Below are 25,221 nucleotides of genomic sequence, written 5' to 3'. Positions count from 1 at the left end.
TAGCATGATCAATGCAAACCTTACACATGCTCATAGAATGTAATTGTCAAGGATTATGCAGAGTGGCCAGTATAGTCCCCCAGCATGGGTCCTTTGAAGTCGTCCACCCCAGTCTTCACAAGTGTAGAGTCTGCTTGTGCTAAATACAGTTTGTTTGCAGTGACAACCTTGTCTAGGGGTGGGGATGGGATATGGATGTCCAGGGAAAGGTGGGTATGGTCAGATATCAACAATGGTGGTCTACCTCTGGTGTGGAACAGTGAGTGCCCATGTTGCAGATGGACAGGTGCAATATGTATTCCCCCATGTGGCTGTGGTGAGTGGCTCTGCCATAGCACATGGACCCACAAATTGTAGTGGCTGTAGGGTAAAGTGGTAGAGGCCTGAGTAGTTCCCACAATATGCCTGTACCTGATGTTAACAACTGGAATAGTGTATGTGAACACCTGCATATCCCGGCACTGTTCCCAGGGAAGCAAAGTGTGTGTCCTGGATGTGGGAGTGGTGTTCTGGACTGGTTGTGTCGTGTGTTACAGGTCCTGTGGTCATGAAGCATGGTATAGAACATAACCTGCCAGTGCGATGTGCATATCTGACCCTGACGTAGGTGGCCTCAAATGCATATATATGCTATCCCCCACCTGACAGGTAGTACTAGATGTACATACCTCTGTAGAAATAAAGATGTCAGCACCCTATAAATACTGCAGGTGCAGACCAGATGCCCAGTAATTTGGTTAGTGTGCTCTGCTAATGCATCTCCCTCAAGTATCATAATATAGGTAGGTAGGAGTTCGAACCATGCAAATGCTCAGTGTGTGTGTGTGTGTGTGTGTGTGTGTGTATGTGTGTGTGTGTGTGTGTGTGTGTGTGTGTGTGTGTGTGTGTGTGTGTGTGTGTGGGTGAGTGGGGTTGATGTGTGTGCAAGTCTGAGTGAGTGAGATGTCCCTTTTGGCAACTGTGAAAGCACTCTACAGGATGCACATTCCCCTATCTAAGCACGGATGATGTCAGCACCCTATAAGTAAAGCAGGGGAAGGGCAACCTCTCAGTAATTTGAATAGCACACTCTGCTAATGCGAGTGTCGTAACATAGTTAGGTAGGGGTTTGAATCCTGCAACTGCCCAGTGTGTGTGGAGGGGGTTTAGTATGTGTGCAAGTCTGTCTGAGGGAGATGTCCCTTTTGGCAACTGTGAAAGCACTCTACAGGATGCACATTCCCCTATCTAAGCACGGATGATGTTAGCACCCTATACAACAGGAGAAGGGAAACCTCCCAGTAAGTCTATTAGCACACTCTGCTAATGCGTCTCTCTCAAGTGTCATAACATAGTTAGGTAGGAGTTTGAAACCTGCAAGTGTGTGTGTTTGGATGTGTGGAGTTTGTGTGTGTGCAATTCTGTAAGAAACACGTGTTTTTTTGCAATCAGGAGATCACACTACATGATGCACATTACCCTTTCCAAACACTGATGATGTCAGCACCCTATACATACAGCTGGAGAAGGAGCACCTCCCAGTAATCCGAATAGCACACTCTGCTAAAGCATCTTTCTCAAGTGTCATAACATAGTTAGGTAGGAGTTTGAAACCTGCAAGTGTGTGTGTGTTTGCATGTGGGGAGTTTGTGTGTGTGCAATTCTGTATGAAAAACATGTTATTTTTGGCAATCAGGAGATCACACTACATGATGCACATTACCCTTTCCAAACACTGATGATGTCAGCACCCTATAAGTACAGCCGGAGAAGAGGAATCTCCAAGTAATCTGAATAGTGCACTTCGCTAATGCGTCTCTCTCACGTGTCGTGACATAGCTAGGTAGGAGTATGAATCCTGCAAGTGTGTGTGTGTGTGTGTGTGTGTGTGTGTGTGTGCATGGAGTTAGTAGGGTGTGTGTAATTGCAAGCATGAGAGAACAGATCCTTTTGGCAAATACTACAATACACCTTATGCTGCATATTCCCCCAGTAAACACAGGGGATGTCACCACACTATCAGCACAGCCAAAAAGGGCTACTTGGCCAGTAATGCCAATAGTGCTCTCCGCTACTGGGTCTATTACCATTGTCAGAGTACAGATAGGTATGTTTTGGAAACCCACAACTGCCACGTGTGGTTGTGTCACACATTATGACCTTGTGTGGGTCTTTGTGCATAACAATGCATGCCATTGCCTAAACCAGCAATGCCAATGCACACATGATGTATGTGTGTGACACATACACATAAATACCTGTGACCTGCAGTAGTTACCATGTCTGACACGTGCCTCAAGTGAATAAATGGTATTCACAATGCATAATAATATGACTGTGTCTTACTGTGCAGGGGCCGAACGCGGTATGTGTCTATACAGTGTGGGTTGTATATGGTAAAATATCTACAGCAGGGGATACACATCTGGTCTGGGCCATATAGTCTACATGCAGTCGATGTACAGGTGCTGCATGTTCCCACCTGTTGTGGGAGTGGTAACATGTTATTCCGCTGCAATTCAGTGACCACATGCTGGGAACCTTTCAGCTAGTGTGTTGTAGCTACAGTAATGCTCATGCACAATGTTTGGCTGGATGCAGTCCAGCCATATAAAGACATTTTTTGAGACTGTCATATTGCCAGTGTTGTTATGGAGGATAGGTGGGTTTCCTGTGTATGGGAGGGTTGTGTGTGCCAGGCTATGAACCAGAAGGCAGTCCGACACACTGTTAGCTGCACATGAATAGGCCCTGATGCTTTGTGCTGTGCCAACAACCTGGAGGTGTGTGTATCTGTGGTGCCTTAGGATACCACCCCCCTGTCCATGTGTGTTACATGTGTAGGGGACGACAGGCATGGTATGAGGTATAACCTGGCAGTTATGGGTTGCACCTGTGAGCCGTGAATCAGGACTCTGGTACTGCATAGACATTGCAGTTCACAGTGCTGAGGACAGTGTCCAGTGCATGCATCTTGCAATGAACACTGCTGGTGTTGTGTAGCATCACTGTTAGTGTCGTATCCTGTGTGATACCCGCGGAGGTGGCTATTTAATTCGTGTCCTGCAGCAAAAGGCACTATGCGTGTATCAAGGGGCTTCGCCAATATACAATGGCCCATGGGTGTCACGTGCAAGCTGCCCCTCGCAAATCACTGTGGCTTCCCTAACATGTAAGCACATGTTGATAGCAAGTGGATACCCTATGAATGACATTGGAGATTGAGCAGAATGTAGACATAGAACGACCTTCCTACATATAGTGGTAGCATACCTGGTGAGGGTATGATGGCAACCAAGATCAGGCTCATACTGGCCCATGCCACATGCTGAGAGATCCCTTCTATGTTCCCTATCATGTAGTCCAGGGAGGTATGTCTCAGGTCATCCATAGTGGCATGGTCAATGACTGAGTCATATGTGTCCATGCCTCTGACTGACCTGTATGCATGTGTGTTGTGGTGGACCATAGTGCCCCACAGGCATATCACTGTGACCTTCACCATATACAGCCTGTTGAGCAGGACCCCACTGCAGCGGCCAAGAGAGGTACCTGACACATCTGTAGTAGGTGTGTTGTGTAGCCCTATAGGCTGTGAGTGTGTGGCACACAGGATGTGTGTGCCATGTGTGGCATGTGCTCTGTTCCGACGTAACGTATGCCTGTGTGCCAGCTGCGGATGTGTGTGTTGCTCAGCCAGGATGCTATTCTGAGTCTCCAAGTATGTCCCAGTCTGTTCAGATTTCTGTCAGTGCGGGTCTATGTCAGACTGGTATTGTAGTCACTGTAGTATGTCATGCCACCTGACAGGGTATGGCATTACTGGGTTCAGAGTGCTCAGTCCCCAGATTGGCTATGTGGTGGCATCCCACACATGTGTTGTACATTCCTGGCCAGGGGTGAGGGTTGACTGCATACATGTGGCAGCTGTGACATTGCCACATGACTCACATAAACCACAACTGGACCATAGAGGTGATTCACAGGTTACCTTTGCACATGCTACCATAGTAGTGTGATTGCCATGTTGATTACCAACACATAGGGCCAATGGGGAACAACATACTGAAGGTGTGTATGTGTGGGTGTACTGCTACTGATTTCATAGCACTGGCATATATGACTGCACACGTGGGTAAATGCCAGGTAAGACATGTGCAATGTGTCACAGGCAACGTACATGCGAACAGGACAGACAGTGCCGTTCTGTCATGTGTAAACTTGACATACGTATAGTACGCTATGCAGACGTCACTAGGAGTCCACAGAAGCACTGTAACTCTGCATTGCAGGTGGAAGCAGTGTTCCAGGGAACCCCAAGCAAACATGCATGCAAACAAAGCTACAGTAAGCAGGGCTGGAAGTAGTCCATTGTACAACAAAGAAAGAGTAACACTAACAGTAGGTAACAGTGCAAATATGTAGGCACTATCAGCATGTACCCAGGAATGCACAGCTCAGATGTCCATGGTAGAACTGATATTATGTCATAGTTAATTGTGATTTGGATTACATTGGTACTGCACACATATCAACATGCGCAAACATCCACATTGCATAGTCGTTGTGGGCAACTTGCCACCATTAGTGTACATGTCCATCATTGCGTATCACTACTTGCATTAGCTTCCCCCCTGTGCTACCCATGTATGTGGCTATCTGTTGACATCCTTACCACCGGTATGCAATAATGTGCAGCTGTTACACTTTGGTATGTACTATGGGTGTAGATAACAATTCAGGACAGTCATACGGTTACTGCATCAGGCATGCTGGGATATACACACAGTCATATCAGCACACTGTACTGTTACCAAAATGATACTACTAATACACTTCTATGTAGTCACCCTGTGCATCAGCAACGTGTTTACCTGTTCCTGCACTGATGTTGGAGATTGCAGGAGGTTGCACAGTTTCATCATATGCACAGGGTGTGAATTAGGTATGCCTGAGTCTGCCACTGATACCACCAATTGACATGTGTGTGTAAGTGTGTTGGTGAGGGACAGCAGTACAGGGTGGGGCACTGTTGGTGCAGTGTGTGCATGTATGTGGTAGCCCTAGGTGTTAACATTTCGCAAGTGTGTATGCACGCACACAGTTCCACCTCATGGCTGCCATATACAGGAGTTTGTGGACAGCCACAGACTGCACCTGGCAGGTCATACAGATCAGTGTCTGTGGGCATGGACATGGTACCTGTGCCTGGCAGGGGTGCTACAGACCGTATCCGGTACTAAGCCAGACTGGGTACTGTCATCATAAGTGGGAGTGTGTTGATTGGACACAGGTCCCTGTTGGGACTGTCCAGAGCCACGTGCACGTGGTCTCCTGGGGCGTTCCGATGACAGCACAGACCCAGCATTGCTGGGGCTGCTGCTGGCACTATGGGGGCGTCCGCGGGCCTGTTGTCGTCTGCGCCGACTGCCAGCTGCTGCTGTTGCTGGCATACGGCCACGTCGATGCCGCAACCGCCCACCATTGCCCTGGCTCATGGACATGTGGTTGTGGAACTGCTGTAATATGTCCCCACAACGTCTGTCTATGACATCGGTGAAATTACGGATAGCATCCACGATGTCACGCATACTGTCAGTCTTGGCTGTGCGACATGCTCTCAGCTCCCTCCGACCCTGTCTGGTGTACCTTTCCATACACGACTGTGCCTGCATGACAGTCCGAAACATAGCTGAGTTTGACAGACCTCAGAGGCAGTACGCCCACGGATGCTCCCACGAGAACCCATGGGCAACTGTGTGTGGTACCATCGCAGGACCCTGCCCATGGCTGCTGTGTGGGGAAGCATGTGCCACAGATACCACATTACCCTGGTCAATGCCCACTGTATCCTGTCCATCACCTATGGACAATGGTGACATAGGATGTACTGGCAGGATGACTGTGCACAATGATGGGGTTGACAGCTGTGTACTGTCAATTGGCTGACCAATGGCAGACCCTGACACACCTTCCTGTGCCATTACACAGATATCATCATTATCAGTACCTGTGGCACCAGATTCAGGTTCCCTGCTGCAGGACACCAGAGCAGCACCAGAACCTGTGGGAGGAAGACAGGAAACACAGTTTACAGTGTCCACACAATGTTACCAGTGATGCACTTATGCACACATGCACACATGCACACATGGACACATGCACACATGCACACATGCACACATGCACACATGGACACAGGCACACATGCACATGGACACAGGCACACATGCATACATGCACACATGCACATGTGCACACATGCACAAATGCACACTTGCACACATGCACACCTGCACACATGCACACATGCACACGTGGACACAGGCACACATGCGCACATGCACACATGCACACGTGGACATGTGGACATGTGCACACATGGACACATCCACACATGCACACATGCACACGTGGACACAGTCACACATGTACACATGTACACGTGCACACATGGACACAGGCACACATGCACATATGCACACCCCGCAGTATACACACAGAGCACTACTGAGTTACACTAGTATTACTAACACTATCAGAACTATTATAGGCATTGTTAAAACACACTCACCAGCATGGATGGCCTGCCTTGCTGTAACACTGGAGGGACCTGCAGATATGAGGAGATTAATGTCAGTGGGCACAACTGTGCCATTGATACTGCATATGATACAATGCAGTAGTACTCCAGTTGCCTTTCACACATCAGCTGCTGATATTGCCAATATCACACCTGCACAATTACATACTATGTTGACAGCTACATACCACGGACACACCTTACACATGCATAAACTAGCAGTGTACAGAACAGTCAAGTGTACATATGGCATATTACCTGCACGCTCCATGTCGTGCTGCTATGTGGATCCAGTCTCCATCATGATGCAGGTGTATTGCTGTTGCTGTTCTGGGGCTGGAGCCACAACACTTAGGAGTAGCCCCTCCAGTCTGGTGAGGGGAGGATGTGTGGCCACCCCACCTCCTGTGGTAACCTGTTGCCTGTGGATACCTGACGCACGCTGACGGACATTTCTGATTAAATCACTGCAGTGATGTCGTACCTGCTCATATGTCCTATTATGTGTGCCAATGTCATTTACCCTACGGACAAGGTCTTGCCACAGTGCAGCCCTCTCCTGCTGATTCTGGCTGGTTCAGGAAAACAGTATGTCATAATCCCACACCAGGCTCTGGTGTATCTCCTCATCTTCTGCTGCAGAGTAGGCGGGATTACGCTGACGCGCCATGTCCCTGGAAGAGAACACAAACAGGATATCAGCAGACTATGTCAGCAATATATGGCACACATACTATACATGATACTCAACTGTAGTGATATACTACTACTCCCATATGTAGCATGTGTGTGTCTCTTGGTGGATACACAAGTACATGGCCAGATATCAGTGCTCAGCCAACACCTGTGCAACAATGCCTGCCACATTCCATACAACATAGTAGCATGCCCCATCGGTCAGCACACTGCGACGGGTCCAATGCACAACCTCACTCTGGGGGTTCATACCAAGGTACTGTATGTGGAACGCAATCCACTAGTGTGATCTGGACACAAGTTACTCGGCCTGGATATACATATCCCACCACCACCACCACCAGCACAGTAGACTACTTTGATATGTATGTGATTAGACAGTTATTCACTTTTTAGGACTGAGATGGTATCCATGCAGCCCACTGGGCCAGTGGAAGCCACAACCCACATGGCTGACCCCTTTGCAAATGCTTCCCATGGACATCCCAAAGATTGCATGGAACATGCACACACATTTCTAACCCAGACCCTATGCACAAAGGTTAGGCATCCTGTCCAGTGGACCACAGCCAAAGGCAGATTGTATAACGATAGAAGGAGGCTACTGCAGGACAGAGCAGATTCACATTAAGAGAAGGCATCTGTGGTCAGCACTGGTAATAAGCTACGGTCTCTCATAACAACATCCACGGCCTACTCTGGGAGGGAAATGGCCACAAACACTATAGATAACCACAAGGCCTTCTTCAGTTATGTTACACATATGGACCAAATGCCTCAAATATGCTCTGAGTTAATACACACCTAATTAACATTCACCGAACACACAGATAGTGGCAACATTCTTGCAGACAGGTTCGGTGCACGTATCCCCCCTCCTTTTCCCCCACACTTAGAAATACTTATCACAGCTGAATGTAACTTCCCTAACATCTCACATGTCCAGGTGAGGGCCGTCCTCAGCAAAGCAGAACACACATCATCCATGTGACCTGATGGTATCCCTGGATGTGTGCTACGTGAACTCCAAGAGGACATACAACCGCATATAAGACTGATATTTAACCTTGGCCGTACTACAGGATATGTACCTGAACACTGGCATACAGCAACAGTGGTCCCACTCCACTAAGGAGGCACCGCTACTGACCCTGGGAACTACCGCACCGTAAGCTTAACCAGCCTGGTATGCAAAGCTATGGAATGATTCAGTATGTGACGCATATACAGCGATATTGGGTACCTGCAGACACTTGTTCCCAGCCAGTTTGCCGTTGTGATGGGCTGATCCTGCCTTTTGAACCTGGTTGACCTTTCAAAACAGTCACTACAGCCATTGATGAGGGCAACGCAATCCATACAGCCTACCTGGACTTGCCTAAGGCCTTCAACACAGTACTCCACTCAGGCATCATAGACAAGCTCATTAGCTTACATGTTACTACATATGTCACATGATGGGTTGCACACTGGTTGACATACAGAATCCATAATATCGATATTGTAGGAGCCATGTCAGACTCAATGCCAGTCACATGTGGTATCCCACAGACCTCTGTCCTAGGACCCCTCTTGTTTGGCATTTATTTCTCAGATGTAAAAGCAAACATGTGCGGGTTGTGGATGACAAAGTTCCCAGATGACTGCTAACTAAGCGCCATAGTCTTTACACCAGCTGACACACACATCCTACAGACAGGCCTCACTGCAATGGAAAACTGCTGCCAGGATCATGGCCTAACACTAAATGACATGTAATGTATAGTCATCCCCTTTTGGTGGAACTACGTGCACACAACATATCACATGGACATACCTATAGATACAGACCTATGACACATATGGAGGGTTCACAGTATGCAGACTATTAACCTGTTACTTTACATTACCTGTGTTTGTCACAGCTGGTTGCGTTACCGCTACTACTGCTCCCTGCTGCTGCTGCTGCTGGGACAGTTTAATACTGTCACAGCTGACAGCTTCAACTCAGTTTGTGTACCGTGTGTTGTTGTTTGTGTTGTTTTTTTCTCTCTCTCTCTCTCTCTCTCTCTCTCTCTGTCTCTCTGTCTCTCTCTCTCTCTGTCTGCCACCAAATAGTGTAATGAATGTATTGCATGTGTGGAGTGTGAGTACAGGATGCTTTTGTAGGTATCTGCATAAGTCCGTGTGATGGCCTCTACACCAATTGTAAGCCAGCATTTGCTAATTGCATGCAGCCAGCTGTGTACTGATTGCAGTTCTCACTGTGATTTCAAGACAGTGCTATAAAAGGGTATGTGAGATAGGCGTTGCCCTTTCAGATTGTAAGGGCGGAGACCATGCTGGTATGCTGTGGACACTGTTCTGTGAGTGTAAAGGTTAGTATCTCTCTCATGATTCAGGCTGTGTTGTAGATTCACATTTCTCCATTCCTCTCTCCTGTTTCCTGTAGTAAGTGTGTATGCACACTGACACCTACAACTATATATATATATATATATATATATATATATATATATATATATATATATATATATATATATATATATATATATATATATATATATATATACATACATTTATATATGTACATAAACTGACATTATTACCTACTAGCTACCCACTAGCACGGCTGTTTCTGTTCACACACTACTATTATGGAAATCCGCTAGTTCTGACAGTAAGTATGAATGACATGCTTTGTGTACTACACATCCTATATTCCCTTTACATTCATTCCTACTATTACGTGATATATTTATTTTAGCACAATGCTCTTGTATAAGAGTCATGGCTTAGTGGTAGGTCATGCAGACTACTGTTTCCAAGGTCCTGGGTTCAGGACAGTGGGATTTTATTTTGCTTTTGAACTGACTACAGGACCTGTCAATCAGAGTGACTAAGGCACTTTTAAGCAGTTGTAACCGGGTTAGCGCTGATTAGCGCGGAGCTCCCGCATGCGCACTGGCATTCAGCTCCGCGCACACCTGCTTACAACCGCTTAACAGTGCTTACTCTGGCGCACACCCGCGCAATTTTCTTTGAAAGAAATGAAAATGGGGAGACTGGAAAGTGGTGAAAAAGGGGTCACAAAGAGGGTAAGACAGTAGGGAAACAAGCTTGGGTTTTGCAGGAGCAGCAACAGCTGTGCATATGTATGTAATTTGGTGTGACATTTGAAACCTTCCACCCCTGAGAGAGGTGTCAGGACAACAATAATACTTGTTGTACAGCCAATTGTAATTGATAGTTTCCATGTCCAGCAGACATGTGTGCGGAATGGGAAGCTATGTATGGGGCGTAATATTTTTCTGGGTACAGAGTGCCCCTTTTTTTTTTTTCAGGTGAGAGTGGTATGTCAGGTGAAGGAAGTCGGTATAGCTGGGGAGGTAGGTTGGGTAGGTCAACAGACAAGACAAACAAGATGCATACAGGGGTGGTGTATGACACATGTGGGGGGTTACACAATTGACGGGGATGGATGTTTGGATATCCAGAGCCCATGAGCCCACAGATGGCAACAGTGGAACTGATATCCCCACCCATGGGCAGTTGCCACTGTTCCTTCACTGCCCGGGACAGGGCTGTGCTGGGGGCTGTGTAGGCAGGGCAACAGGCATGCCCGTAAGTTGTGCCACCTGTGCCTCAAGCTGGTGTAGGGGCCCAAGAACAGAGTCCCGGATCTCCCTACGCACCACAGTCCGGACGCTACAGAGGGTCAGTGGTCGTTCTCCTCTGGCCACACTTGCAGAGGGGGGATGGGCCCCATCCCCTGCAGCGCTTCCACCCGCAGGTGGGACAGGGCCACTGGAGGAAGGTCCAGACTGGGTACTAGTGCCAGGTGCACTCGCCAGCTGAGGTGGGAGAGGTGGGTCCACTGGAACCCGCCTTCCCTGAAGTCCTATGTTTTGCATTATGTCATGACAGTTTGGGTTAGTAACATACAATACCATTCACAATTAGTTGTAACAGCATGCATTAGTATTCCCATTAACCAAACACCCAGATATTCACACCATTGAACAGCGAGCATAACACATGCATAATTTGAACAGCAATACACAGTCCGACAACATGCAGGGTTGATTGATGGCAACAGGCCATCAGGTTTGGATGTATGAACAGGGCAGATGCATCAACATTCATGCAAATATTTATGACCCAACAGGACAAATGTCCAGGGGTGTTAATTGTGATTGCACATACCATTTTCACGTGGAATGGGTTATATGTGGTTATAGGGTGGGGAGAAGAAAATAATATTAACACCTTCGAATACCAATACATATGCTGTACATTTCTAATAGCTGCAGATATATACTCACTACTGTTCTAACTACAGTTTCCTATATGATAACTACTTCAATTTGGTGATAGGACTGTTACTGCTACATCAATATACATTTTATTGTTCTTCATACACGTTCATATCTGGCTTTGTTCAGCTACATCATCCTGCTACATTTGCTTTATATAGCTATAGACAACTGTGGATGTTTGGTATTTCAGACAATCATACTATCTGCATATTGCAGACTAAGAGCAACATATCCAGATTTTGGGATACACATTCCAGCTGCAGCAACACTTTGAACACATTTCGCTGTTTGGTTCTGCTTGTCACATTCATTTCATTCTGTATTGACTGCAGTATACTTTATTCAGGGGTTATTACTACTTTATTGGTGGATTCATAACTCTCTCACTTGTTTTCATTTTACTATTCAGGATGGTACTTACTTCTGGGCTTTATTGACATGTTTTACCTGTAGTCATTACAATCCTTTCCAGCAGTCTCACGTCTGTCATGTTTCAGTATTTCAACAGGGGTATATTTCACACATGTTATTTGCTCATCTTCTGCAGCTGTACTTTTCAGCCTGCTGCAGGTTGTGTACTATTATATTACAGGTGGGGCATCTTTATTTCAGACTTTATTTCAGACATTTTCATTTTTCTGTTTGGATTACAGACTGCAACACACTTTTGTAATCAAGCAATACTTGCAAACACTCTTACACTGTTACGTGCATATTTTATTACTTAGTGACTACACTGCACTCTTTTGCTAACTGTCATACTTTTATATTTCTTTACAGTTACTGGGAAATGATTACTGACCTGCCTGGTGGTGCAACCGCACCAGCCTATCGCCATAGGCTCTGTGGTTCGCAGAACAGACACCTGCAGCTGTAATACAAATGAAGTAATATTGGAATACACATCTCCATAATATCAGCTAGTTTAATTTCTTACATACATAATTAAATGTAACTTAGTCAGTAGTGGGACATTGGGCATTTGCCGGGCCTCCTGGATCCAAAGGTTCAATTGGTCCTGCTTGTGTCTCTTCAGGTCCGCATGGTGGTGACGGACCTGCTCACCAGTCCTTAGAATCCCTATGGCACTGGTGAGATCATGAGCCAACCAGTCCCACGCCTCAGCCCTATATGCTCCCCACAGGACCTGTCCCTGCATGAGTTGGGCCTCATGATTGTGGACTAGGAGCCAGACCATGTATCTGGACTCCTCAATGCCCCACCTCCGCGCTCGAAAGCAACTACCCTCACCTACTCCTGACATTCTGGCTGCAAGTTAGTTCTACAATTGTTTATGCTGTGTATTCCCACCTATGGGGCTTATATATGCCGTTTTTCCCACACATATCTGTGATTGGCCATTTTGGAATTGTATCATCTTCACAAAACCTGCTTTGTCATGCTCCACTTTTTATTCATTCCTATATATTTGCTATTACTGCATTTCTAGGTACTGCTGTCATAGCTTAGTGGTTCAGTACCTTGACTATGGTCCATAGTATCCTGGGTTCGAACCTGGCCACTGCTTTTTATGTTTTATGACTGTCTAGACAGGCTATGGGGTGTGTCTGTGTAAAGGCAGTTTTGATACAGCTCAACGTTGCTCGTCGGTTAGCTTGTTGGCGTGGTGGGCAGCTCCGCGCAAACGGGGTACGCTGGTTTACGCTTCATTTGGCTGTTAGCACACATATTACACTCAGCTCATCTTGGGGCACACAGTTTCAGCATGTTAATCCACTGCTCACCTACGGGCACTCATTTTCCACCTGTTAAACCACTGCTCACCTACGGGCAGATGCACTCACCTTGTTAAACTGTAGCTCAGCTATAGGCACATCTTGCATTTTTTATCGTTTTGTTATTTCACATTTCTTCAAAATAAATGGACTATTTCATTACATTTTACATAACATATGATTTTATATGTGTACATATTTGTCAGGGACTTGTTTCATGCTTATTTTACTAAAAATAATAATTGATGTTGTGGGGGCTCAAACCATGAATGCCTGCTCTTCAGCTGACGTCTCTACCGCTACGCTATTGCGTCTTGGCTTACTTTGCATATTTAGTTCTTATATGCTTTTCCACTGACTGCTAACTGTGGCTAAGCTATAGGCACGCCCGCACAAACGAGCGCACTCATGGGCAAACATCTTTACGATTTAAAAAAATATATAACATGTTAATTTATATATTTTATGTTCATAGTCTGTGGGGCATGTGTTGTGTTGTGTTTATTCACATTTTCATGGCCTCTGTTGTGGGTGTTTACTTTGGGCACTTTTACTTTTCTGGGGGCGTGTCCGCTTGCAGGGCTCAGCCTATGGACACGCCCCCTACTGTCTTACACGGATCGTGTTAGCCTTAGGTGTGATTCAGCATGCCCTCATGCATATGCATGACATGCTGACGTCACACTGTTTAACTGCAGCCTCCGTGTAAGCCATGTATCTCTTAGACGGAGGCTTTGTGAATCCTGCCCTAAGTCTAAGTAATGCATCTCTACTTTTTAAATTCATATCCTTCTCCTTAAGTAGTTTGTCTTCCTGATAACCTCTTTTGTTAAAATTTTGCATCATAAAATTTGTTTCATCCACTAACCTATTATCATCCATATTCAATCTTGCCAGCCTAACCATTTGGTTCTTATCTATATTATTAAATATAAAAGGGGGAGTGCATGCTTTATCTTCATAGATATGTACTCCTTTTGACTTCCTTAGTATATAGGGTGGTTTAAATTTGCTCCTTGACATCTTTTATTAATGTGATGCCCAAAATACCTGTCTGTAACTAATTATTTTCTAAAATTTCAAAAGCCTCATTGTAGTATGTAAATTGGCAATGAAATCATGTAATTCAATCAACGAACCTTCACAAATTAAAAACAGGTCATCCATAAAATGCTTATGAAAAGGAGATTCTTAAGATAATAGAAGAATTAATGAAGATGTAATCATTTTCCCAACAGTTCATAACAATATTAGCATATGTGTTGGCCACAGGAGTATCCATGGCCACACCACTGACCTGTTTGAAATAATGTTCTTAGAAAATTAAGATGTTATTAGTTAGAAGAACTTCCAACAAAATACTAATCAAGTCAATGTCAAAAAATGCTAAACTTGCTTGAGATTGAATATATTTCTTAGACATTTAAATGCCCTCTTTGTTAGGAATGGATGTAAATAACAAACCAATGTCAAGGGTAACAAAATAACAATTAAGCACATTATAAGACTGATTCCAGTCAAACAGTTGTTTCAGAAAGTCATTTGTATCATTAATAATAGTATTAGATGTCTATAAAACCACCTTCATTTCACTCTCCAAAAAGTTGGAAATTGGTTCATTAACCCACCCTCTGGCTGAAACAATAGGCCACAGGGGTGGGTTGCTAAGAGATTTGTGAACCTTCAGAACACCATAAATAAAAGGAATGGTTGATGTATTACTATGTACAAAATTAAATATTCTTTCAGATATACAACAATTATGAAATAAATTCTGTATTTTCGAATTAACCTTCATAAACAACATGTTTCATAATGCTCACATAATCATTTGTATTCGGCATTTGAAACATTGTATTCAAATAATAGGTGGTATCAAATACAACTACACTGCCACCTTTGTCAGCTATCTTAATGACTATACTTTTATTATGTACCAAAGAAGAAATAGCTTCATATTTATCTTTAGTTAAGTTACAGAATTGACCTCTAGGCTTGCAACTATAAAGCTCATAAATTTCTTTCTCCACAAGCTTCTCGAAGATTGACACAAAGTTATTGCTTAGAGGTGCATATGGACTAGTCCTTTGATATGAAATGTCTGTGTCCCTAGAATCACTAAAAGCTATTTCTAAATTAAGTTTCCTTACAAAAAGTTTAACTTCAAATAATATTTGCGAGACATCCACAGCTGAAGCTGGAATAAAAGATAAACCCCTGTTCAAAATTTTGTATTGAACATCAGTAAGCATAACGCTAGATAAATTGAAAACTATACCATGACATAAGTTCATTGTATTCTATGTTTTATCTGACTCTGTGTGAAGAGTGGAGTTGGCGGTACGTCTTTCTTCTTCTCTTTGTTCAGATTGTGTAGCCTTTTCCTCATCCATGGTAATGGTAGTGGTAGTCCCTGGAAGTGAGGAAAACCAAAGAGTCAAGGGCTGTGACCAGATCCGCATTAACAATAGCATCTGTTGAGCAATGCAGATCTGTAATTAAACAAACTGATGGTACTGTAGTTAAAGCTGCCTTAGAAGTTTCAGTTATCTGCTCTTGCTCAACTCTAGATTCCTGTAGTTCAGGCACTGAAGATGCAGGACCTGATGACACGAGTTCCATTGCAGATGCTGCATTCATAATCTCCTTATTCCAATTGGGCCATGTAAACATGTGTCCATGTTTGAAATCCAAAACATCTCTTCTAAACTTATGCTTTTTACTTTCAAAGGCACAAACACGATCCAAAGTTTCACTAAAGATCTATGAATTAAGGTCAGTTTCAACCTCAGTCACTAAGATGTTATACAGCTTTATAACTTCAGCTTTTAATTGTGACTCTAGCAGTTCAAAAAACTTATTCATCAATTTCATGTATTCTGTTGAATAAGTCAAATTAATTAACAGCCACTGTTTCAACAATTTGGGGTGCTTGTCCCGATATGTGTGCATTTTTAAAATACATAGCCCGCATATCGAGACAACTACCCTGAATTGTTGAAACAGTGGCAGTTAATTAAACTAACTTGTTCACTTGAATACATGAAATTGATGAAAGCCCATGAGGGACAATACGAGTCTGGATGTAAGCATCAAAACTAAGGCACTGTAATTGTAATTTCTTCAAATGCTGCATTTGATGTTCATACTTCTGTAACTTACGCTTATGGTTTTGTAACGTATTATTCACATTATGTTCAAGGTTCATAATGTCATCAGTTGTTATTAGTTCCTGCATAAAGGGATTTTGCTTAATGTTGATTAAGTGCTGAATATGTTTTACAGACCTGGAGACCTAGTAGATGGCAAATTATTCATGGAGCTCATGTCAACTCAGGCTTTCAAAGAACAATACACAATGAAGTAAACAAAACCTGAGAAGTAAATCCAGAAGAACCAAAGTCAGTAAAAATCAATCAAAAAAAGCAGTCTGGGAGCCACGAGCTACATGGATTAAATTTAATGCAAGTAAAACTTTCACGTTCACAACTGCTTCTTCAGACAATGACAAACCAATACTAAAAAAATACACCTTATATACCTTTAAAGCCACATGACATTAAAACATCTTACAAATTAAACAATTAAATGATAAAAATCAAACATATAAATATGCCATTTTACCATACTGTGCAAATCTTTTAGAAGGGGTTTGATAATAAAAAAGTCATTTAAACTGGGTAGGTAACATACTTTAAAATGCGAAATCCATTTATTTTCCTCATTCTCAGTATGTTTTTTTTAATTTACCACCACTAACCTGATCTGTAATCTGAATATGCATAAACAAAGCATTATTCTCAACACCTCTTTTTATTTCAGACAAGAGACTGCATATTCTGTCTTTTAAATGCTGGTTTGTTTTATCTATATAATATGCAGAACACTTACAAAATTTCTTGTCTGACAGGTACCATATGCCCTTGGAGTAAACTGGATATTATATAAAGGATGAATAATAGTCTTATCAGTGTAAATAAATTTACAAAAGTTAAGATAAGATGTTTTAATGTCATGTGACTTTAAAGTTATATAAGTTGTGTTTTTCACTACTAGATTGTCATTACACGAGGAAGCGTTTGTGAACGTGAACGTTTTACTTGCATTAAATTTAATCCATATAGCTTGTGGCACCAGACTGTTTTTTGATTGATTATTAATTTTAATAATGAACTGTTGTTTTGCCCTCCAGAGTAATGCATGCATAGTTCCCTATTACAGTTAAGAAGTGAATGATCAATTTGATACAACTGTATAAGTAACAAGTAAATGCATCACAAGTTTTAATGCTAAAATAATCCCACTATTGGGATGCATGCATACCACATGGATCTCGCAACCATGCCAGTCTAATGGCATGGGTTTGCAACAGTCAGTGCCCAGACTGTGACAGCTGCAGAACAAAACAGAGCACAACAGAATACCATTAAGCATACCAATCCTGACTATATCCAGCTTTTAACTCTGACAAATAGTCTCTGTAAGTGATACTTACACATCTTTGGGCTGCCCTCAGTCCTGCATGCCTTGATCCAACAGTCAAGAGTATCTCTCTTCCTCATCCTGAGGTCTCTGTAGTGGTTCCTATATTGTTCAGCATTGTGGGAAATACCAGTAGCACTGGTCAGAGCCTGGCCAAGACTATTCCATACCCCTGATTTGTACTGTGTGCCTCGATAGTCCCTCTATAACAGCCTGGGCCCATGTCTATTGACTAGGGGTCCATCCAACACACACTTTGGACTCCTGGACACTCCATTTTTGAGCACGGAATCTCAAAAACTCTCAAGGAATGCCAGCCATGCCTAGCACAGATCAAGACCAATGTAGAATGATATTTTCCCTCCAATTGTAGGTATTGTGCTTACTGGGAGTGTGCATTTTCTAGATTTGCAACATTTGAAAGTGTTGCCCAGTGCTTACTATTGTGCAAACACATTGTACAAGAGTGTGTGCTGCTGGGAATTGTGTTTATGTGATGGCCAATAGTATTCAATGAATACATTTGGTGTATGTGTGTGGCTGTCTGGGTCCTGTCTGCTACATGGATGGCCCATTTGTGTGGTTTGTGCACTGCCACTCTACATGCAAATGAAATGAGCATAGCCAAATCTATTTGTTCTAAGCAGTGCATCTCGCAAACAGTGGCCAAAAAAGAAACAGGTATAGAACTGGTTGAAATGCAGGAAATCAGTCTATGACATATACAGTAGAATACATGTGAGACTACACAGGTCTGGATCTTGATTGTCACTGTAATGCACTGTCACAAAACAAGAGGAGGGAGTTATCTATCATTACCCCACAAAAACCTTTCTAGCAAATACATGACATAATTCCTTACACAACCAAGTTTAACTAAATGTATACTGATATCAAGGCATGACCTGATATTTGTAAATGTATTCTATGTAATATATTTGGATGCAGTGCACTTATTGGTCACACAACCTGCTATGATTATTCCTTGCAAATATACAACTGTGTCCTACCTTTCTATGTTTCTTGGTCATTCATCAGTTATCTAACCAGTACTGAGAGACATGCAGTGTGTAAGCCAGTCTACATCTTTTACCTTAAAATGTGGGAGAATATTGACTGGGATCAATATGATATGCAGTTGCCATCAAATTAGTGGAAGGTTGAATGCCACAAACAAACATAGATTGCTGTTTTGGGGGTGGGGTGCAGAGGTGGGTTTCTGTCATGGAATATGCAAGGGAATAATGTTCTTTCAAGGGGGATGGACCCAAGCTGAGTTACTGTTATGGCACAAACAAGGGTATGTTGCTCTTGTTACTCTGCTTGTTTTGCATCCTGCCAGTTTGATCTTGTGAGGGTGGTGAAGTTGGAAACTGCTATGTGTCTCATTACTTTCAAACTTCTCTGTTATGATTTCCCATTTCAAAATTATGTTGCTAAACTGAGGGCATGCAGTCATCATCCTTACTTTGGAGAGGTGTCAATGTGTGAATCCTTGAGGCTTGAGACCTACCACTTGCTAATGGACACATACAAGTCAAATAAGTCTCTGCTGTCACATGTGATATTAATTTCTGTACAAATTTCACACCTTGTAATTGCTAACTGCACCAAGTGATGAAATACAAGAACATGTTATAATATTATTATACAATACAGTACATGTTCAGGACTTACCTTGTGCATGCAGCTGTTAACACACTGTTAGTTCAGGACTGACTGTGATGCAAGCAATACAAAGCCAATACATGGGGACATAAAGGATGTGGCTCTGAATTGAGGATAGCAGAGGTAGTGGGGTTCCTGTATTGTGTCCCTGTCTGCCCTGTAGCACTCTACAATGTCCATGTCATGTATGTTGTGATAAGTTAAATATGGCCTGAAAACTCTTCTCTGTCTTGACCTAGGCCTATTGGTAGCAGCAGCAGCAACATTACCTGCAGCCTGTAGCACATGCAAATTGAGTTAAGCAGCAGGAAAAGCTCCTATGTAGACTTTCTGTGTCTGTACTTCACTACTTTTGAAATCCACAGGAAAAACTAGCATGGAGTCAAAATGGTTGCTTTATAATTATGTCATACTTTGTGAATAGCTCCACCAGTTTGGTTGAGTTGAATGCAACTCAGCTGCTTCTGTTGTAATTAGGATGTCAGAAACACAGTCTAGACAGATGCAGTCCATTAATAATCTACTCCATTATAAAAAGGCAAAGGTGTAGCTAGCCAAACTGATGGAGAGGATACCTGCTACATGTTCAGCAAAGCAAACTATTTCCCAAGCTATTTTTACAGAGGAGTATTGAACTCCATCATGTAAGCTGTCATTTTGTTACCTACATAATGCATATGCTGGACTATATTAATGAATAATATGCAGCCAAGCTTTTAGACTGTTATGACAGACGAGATCAGACTGGAGACCCCGTGGACTATGATGTTTGCAGATGACATTTTGATCTGTAGTGAAAGTTGGGAACAGGTGGAGGAGACCCTGGAGAGATGGGGATATGCTCTAGAGAGAATAGGAATGAAGGTCAGCAGGACTAAGACAGAATATATGTGTGTGAATGAGAGGGAAGATAGAGGAATGGTGAGGATGCAAGGAGTAGAGGTGGTGAAGGTGGATGAGTTTAAATACTTGGGGTCAATAGTTCAGAGTAATGGTGAGTGTGGCAGAGAGGTGAAGAAGAGAGTACAGGCAGGATGGAGTGGGTGGAGAAGAGGGTCAGGAGAGATTTGTGACAGATGAGTACCTGTAAGAGTGAAAGGGAAGGTCTACAAGAGGGTAATGAGACCAGCTATGTTATATAGGTTGGAGACAGTGGCATTGACAAAAAGGCAGGAGTTTGAGCTGGATGTGGCAGAAATAAAGATGTTAGGATTTGCACTGGGTGTGATGAGGGTGGATAGGATTAGGAATAAGTATATTAGAGGGTCAGCCCAGGTTGGAAGGTTTGGAGACAAAGCCAGAGAGGCATGATTACATTGGTTTGGACATGTGCTGAGGAGGGATGCTGAGTATATTGGGAAAAAGATGCTAAGGATGAAGCTACCAGGTAACAGTAAAAGAGGAAGGCCTAAGATAAGGTTTATGGATGTGGTGAGAGAGGACATGCAGGTGGTTGGTGTGACAGCAAGATGCAGAGGACAGGAAGAAATGGAAACAGGTGATCTGCTGTGGTGACCCCTAACGGAAACAGTTGAAAGAAGATGATGATCTGTATGCATTAGTTAGAAGTGTAGCGATGGCATGGCCACATTTGTCAAGCCATTTCAGAGCTACAAATGATTGCAATACTAAGCTGCACACACACGCACACACACACACACACACACACACACACATATATATATATATATATATATATATATATATATATATGCACACACGCACACACACACACACACACACACACACACACACACACACACACACACACACACACACACACACACACACACAAACACACATGTTTCAGGGACAAATCCTTTCAATGCATGTTTAGCATTTCCAATGTGTTTTATTAGCAAAATGGTTCATGTGCCTGCTCTTAAGTGGGTGGGGGAAGGAAAGACAATTTACTATTATGTCACAAACTAGAATGAACTGTTCTTTTGGGGGAGTGGCACAGTTGTGTTACTGCTATGGCACATACAATAATATGTTGCCCTTGTTGACCTCCTTGTTTTGAATCCTGCCTGTTGATAGTATTTCTCATATGTCGTATGTGTTATATTTTTCCAGTGGGTACTACTGACTACCTACCTTAACTGTTTTATCTGGTAACAGTTAGTTTGTAGTTCTGTGATAGTTATGTGTATTGTCATTCTGTTGCATTTTAGGACCAAAAATGTCATTGAGGCATAGACCCCTGCCCATTCAGTGAGGCAGAAAACACCATAATGGTGGGCACTGTATGTCAACATGGTGCTTCCCTTCTTGGAAGGGGTCATTCCAATACATCAGAGAAGCTGAGGATATGGCAGCAAACCATTGATAACATAAATGCCATGGGCAGCCATGGCCATACTTATGAGCAGGTGCACAACAAGATCACTGACATGCTCGCATCTGCACAGAGGTGTGTAGCTGCTGTTGTCCAAGACCAGAGGGTAACTAGTAGTGGGCCTGCTACAGGACCATCTCTCACCCCTAATGAGGAATTCCTGCTGAATCTTCTGACACAAGACAACTCATAGCAGAGTGGCCCACAATATGTCCTTGATGTGGATGCAACTACTTCTCAGTCCCAGGAAGAGCTTCAGGGTTTGTTGTATGACCAGTTAAATACTGTTGTATAGTAAAACAATTGTAGTAAAAGTTATTTCTGTGTCACTTGTGTTTTTGGGGTGGGGAAATTTAATATTAGTACAGTGATAAGGTCAGTTTGGAGTTGGCAGCCAAATACTTGTTAAAGTAAAATGTCATGCTGATTGAGAGGAGTACATGTAGTACCTCCTGACTTACTGTTAAATGTGATGATATTGGCCGTACCTCTTGCTTAACTTCTTTCAGGACTGTCAGGAACCCAGCACTGTAGGCCTTCTGCAGGAGGTAAGCCAAATCAAGTTATTTCAGTACCGCTGATCAATTTCTAGTAATCTAATGTGTCATTTTATGCCTGTTGTGTATATTGCTGTACTGTCTGTAATAGAGGTAGCACTGTTAGTGGTTTAGCATATATTGCACCATAGTAGTGCAGGTATTCATGTATGCCTGTGTTTCTCCCTTTTTATCACAGGTGATCATGAACAGTGAGAGTGTGGGCACTATGCCACCTGATGTCAGTGTTTTATTAGACACTGATGATGATGGTGATGAAGCTGATACACAGTCATGGGGTGCACAGGTTGAATCTGACACAGAGGATGACATCCAGCCAACAACTTCTTTTTGCCTAGACACAGCCAGTAAGCCTATGTTTACCTAGTCCACTGAGCCCACAAATATAGGACAGGTGGAGGGCGATGATATTGATCAGGAAGTGTGGCCACTCCGGCTTCAGTGCCTGCTGAGTCTGGCCTTAGCCAAAGTGCTGATGCGGTGCCATACAGGAGAATTGATAAGGATGCACAGAGGGGGCCTGCTGACCCTCCTCCATCTGCTGCAGCTGTCTCTTCCCGTGTAACTCAGTGTGTGTTTGGGGCCATTATGGAGGCACAGACATGTTCAGAAAAGTGCTCCAGACAAATTCTCAGGGTTGTGAATGTGGCACAATCTGACATGCATGACTGCCTCCACTGTGTCACCAGCTTCCTTCATTAGATGAATGACATATTGGAATGAGGGCTGTCTGATGGACCAAGGGGTGTCTGTCATGGAACAAGCAGTGTCTGTGATGGAATGTCTACTGGGAGAGAAACGGCATCCTCATGGGTGTAGGTCAGCCACATCTGCTGTGAGCAAATGTGGTTATTCCTGATCACTGTCTCATAGTGCCAGTAGTTCTGCTGGTCTAATGGGGAGTGTGCTGTCCTCACCCAGATGTGGCAAGCCATGGTGTCATGGTCCTGGGCATTCTCATGAAGGGAGCATGTCCTGCAGACATCAGTCATGCTCTGGTAGCAGCAATCCATCTGACCTTCTGTGTGGAGGTGCCAGTGCAACTCCTGGAACAGCCAGTTCCCATGGTTGGGTATGACAATGATGAACTGCCACCTCTACCATGCATGGCTCATACCTGTCCATCATACCAAGATGTAGAGCTAGCATGAGATTGGCTGTGTTCATGCAGACTCTCACACACCACTTTTACATAGAGGACCCCTACAGGCACACACACACACACACACACACACACACACACACACACACACACACACACACACACACACACACACACACTCTGCTTCACTTTCTCCATCACACACACTCAAAGAACTTTTGTGTCAGCTTAGGCCTCCTGACCCCCCCCCCAGCACCCCATGCAAGTGATTATAACTGTGTCATATCCCTGTTTTCTCTCTTTTAGATTCATGGATACAAAAGCTTTGTGTCTGATGTACAGGGTTCATAGCTACATAAGTGCCTGGTATATCTGCATTTGTCCTGTTGAACTGATAATTCTACCTGTGTGTTATAGTTGCCTTGCCAAATGATACGATAGATACATCATCTTGACAGTACTTTCTAGTGTATTCTGTTGTAAGGGTTGTGAAGTCAGGAACTGCAATGTGTGTCATTACTTTATTACCTTTCTCTTTACTGTTTTCCAGTACATACGTATGGTGCACATCATAAGACATGCCATCACATGCAGATCTCAGGATTGTATGACAGCACAGTAGCAGAACAGTAATACAGTATAATGCCCTGTTTTTGAAGAACCTCACCAGACATATGCAGCAGCTGGACAGACCACAGGACTTTCTTATCACAATAAAACAGGGTCTACTTACCATAACATGTTGTATGTGGGTAAATTAACAGACAAGTCACTGACATCTGTCTTGTACTGCATTACATTGTAACTGTGATTCTAACCCGATTACTTTTCATTTAAACACTTAGGCTTCAGGCCAGTTGTCGTACATTACGAAGGTTTGTAGTCTATACTCTGGTGGGAGGAGAGGGTAGCCTCTGCCCTTTTGAACTGGGAATTGCTGGTTGAATGCTTATTGTGGCTATTGTTCTAAGTCTCTTTGCTATGGTTTAAGCACTTGGCCTACAAGACAGCTATTTTACATTCAGAAGGTTTGTGTGTAGACTCGTGGCAGGGGAGGATAGCCTATACCCTTCTAAGCTGGGAATTGCTGATTGAATTTGTATTGTGTCTGCTATTCTGAAACTGTCTTAGTTCTGATTTAAGCACTTGTGTTCCTGACCACTTATTTCACACTATGAAGGTTTGTAGTCTACACTCTTGTTGGAGTATTCTAGTGTATTGCTGCTTTATTTAAAATGTTGACTTCTGCATTTTATAGCATATGCTCAATTCAGGTTTGCTGAATCTAGACTGTTTGGTATTTCTGGAGCATTAAATTCAGCTCTATTACATTAAGATGGCCCCCCTGTACCGTTGTGGCAGAACGGTGCATCCAAGAACCTATCTGACTTGAGGATTGCTGGAATAAGGCTCCCCGTTGTCCTTTCCCTTGTTTTACTTGTTTAAAATAGTTTAAATTTGTTTGTATTCCAAAATTGCATTTTGGGTTGTTTGAACTCAGTTTACTCTAGCTGCTCAGATCTTACACTGCTGCCATGTGAGCAGCTCAGGTGTGCATTGTGAAACATTGACACATTTGTAACCCTAGCCCTCCATAGAATAGACACATTTTGTTAATTTTACACCAATACCTGATCCATCTTGCTCATTCCCCATGACTTCCATAATGGACAGATAGTTTCCCACCATGTCTCCAGGCAGCCTGATGGACATGGGCATCCTGAGGCAACAGAGCTACTGTTAAAACAAATTCATACAACATGTGAGAGCTGTATCTATACT

The sequence above is a fragment of the Protopterus annectens genome, chromosome 11.part0 (genome assembly GCF_019279795.1).
Source record: "Protopterus annectens isolate FY-2018-M chromosome 11.part0, PAN1.0, whole genome shotgun sequence".
Lineage (NCBI taxonomy): Eukaryota > Metazoa > Chordata > Ceratodontiformes > Protopteridae > Protopterus > Protopterus annectens.
The sequence above is the reverse complement of the archived record's forward strand: the minus strand, read 5'-3'. Positions refer to the sequence as shown.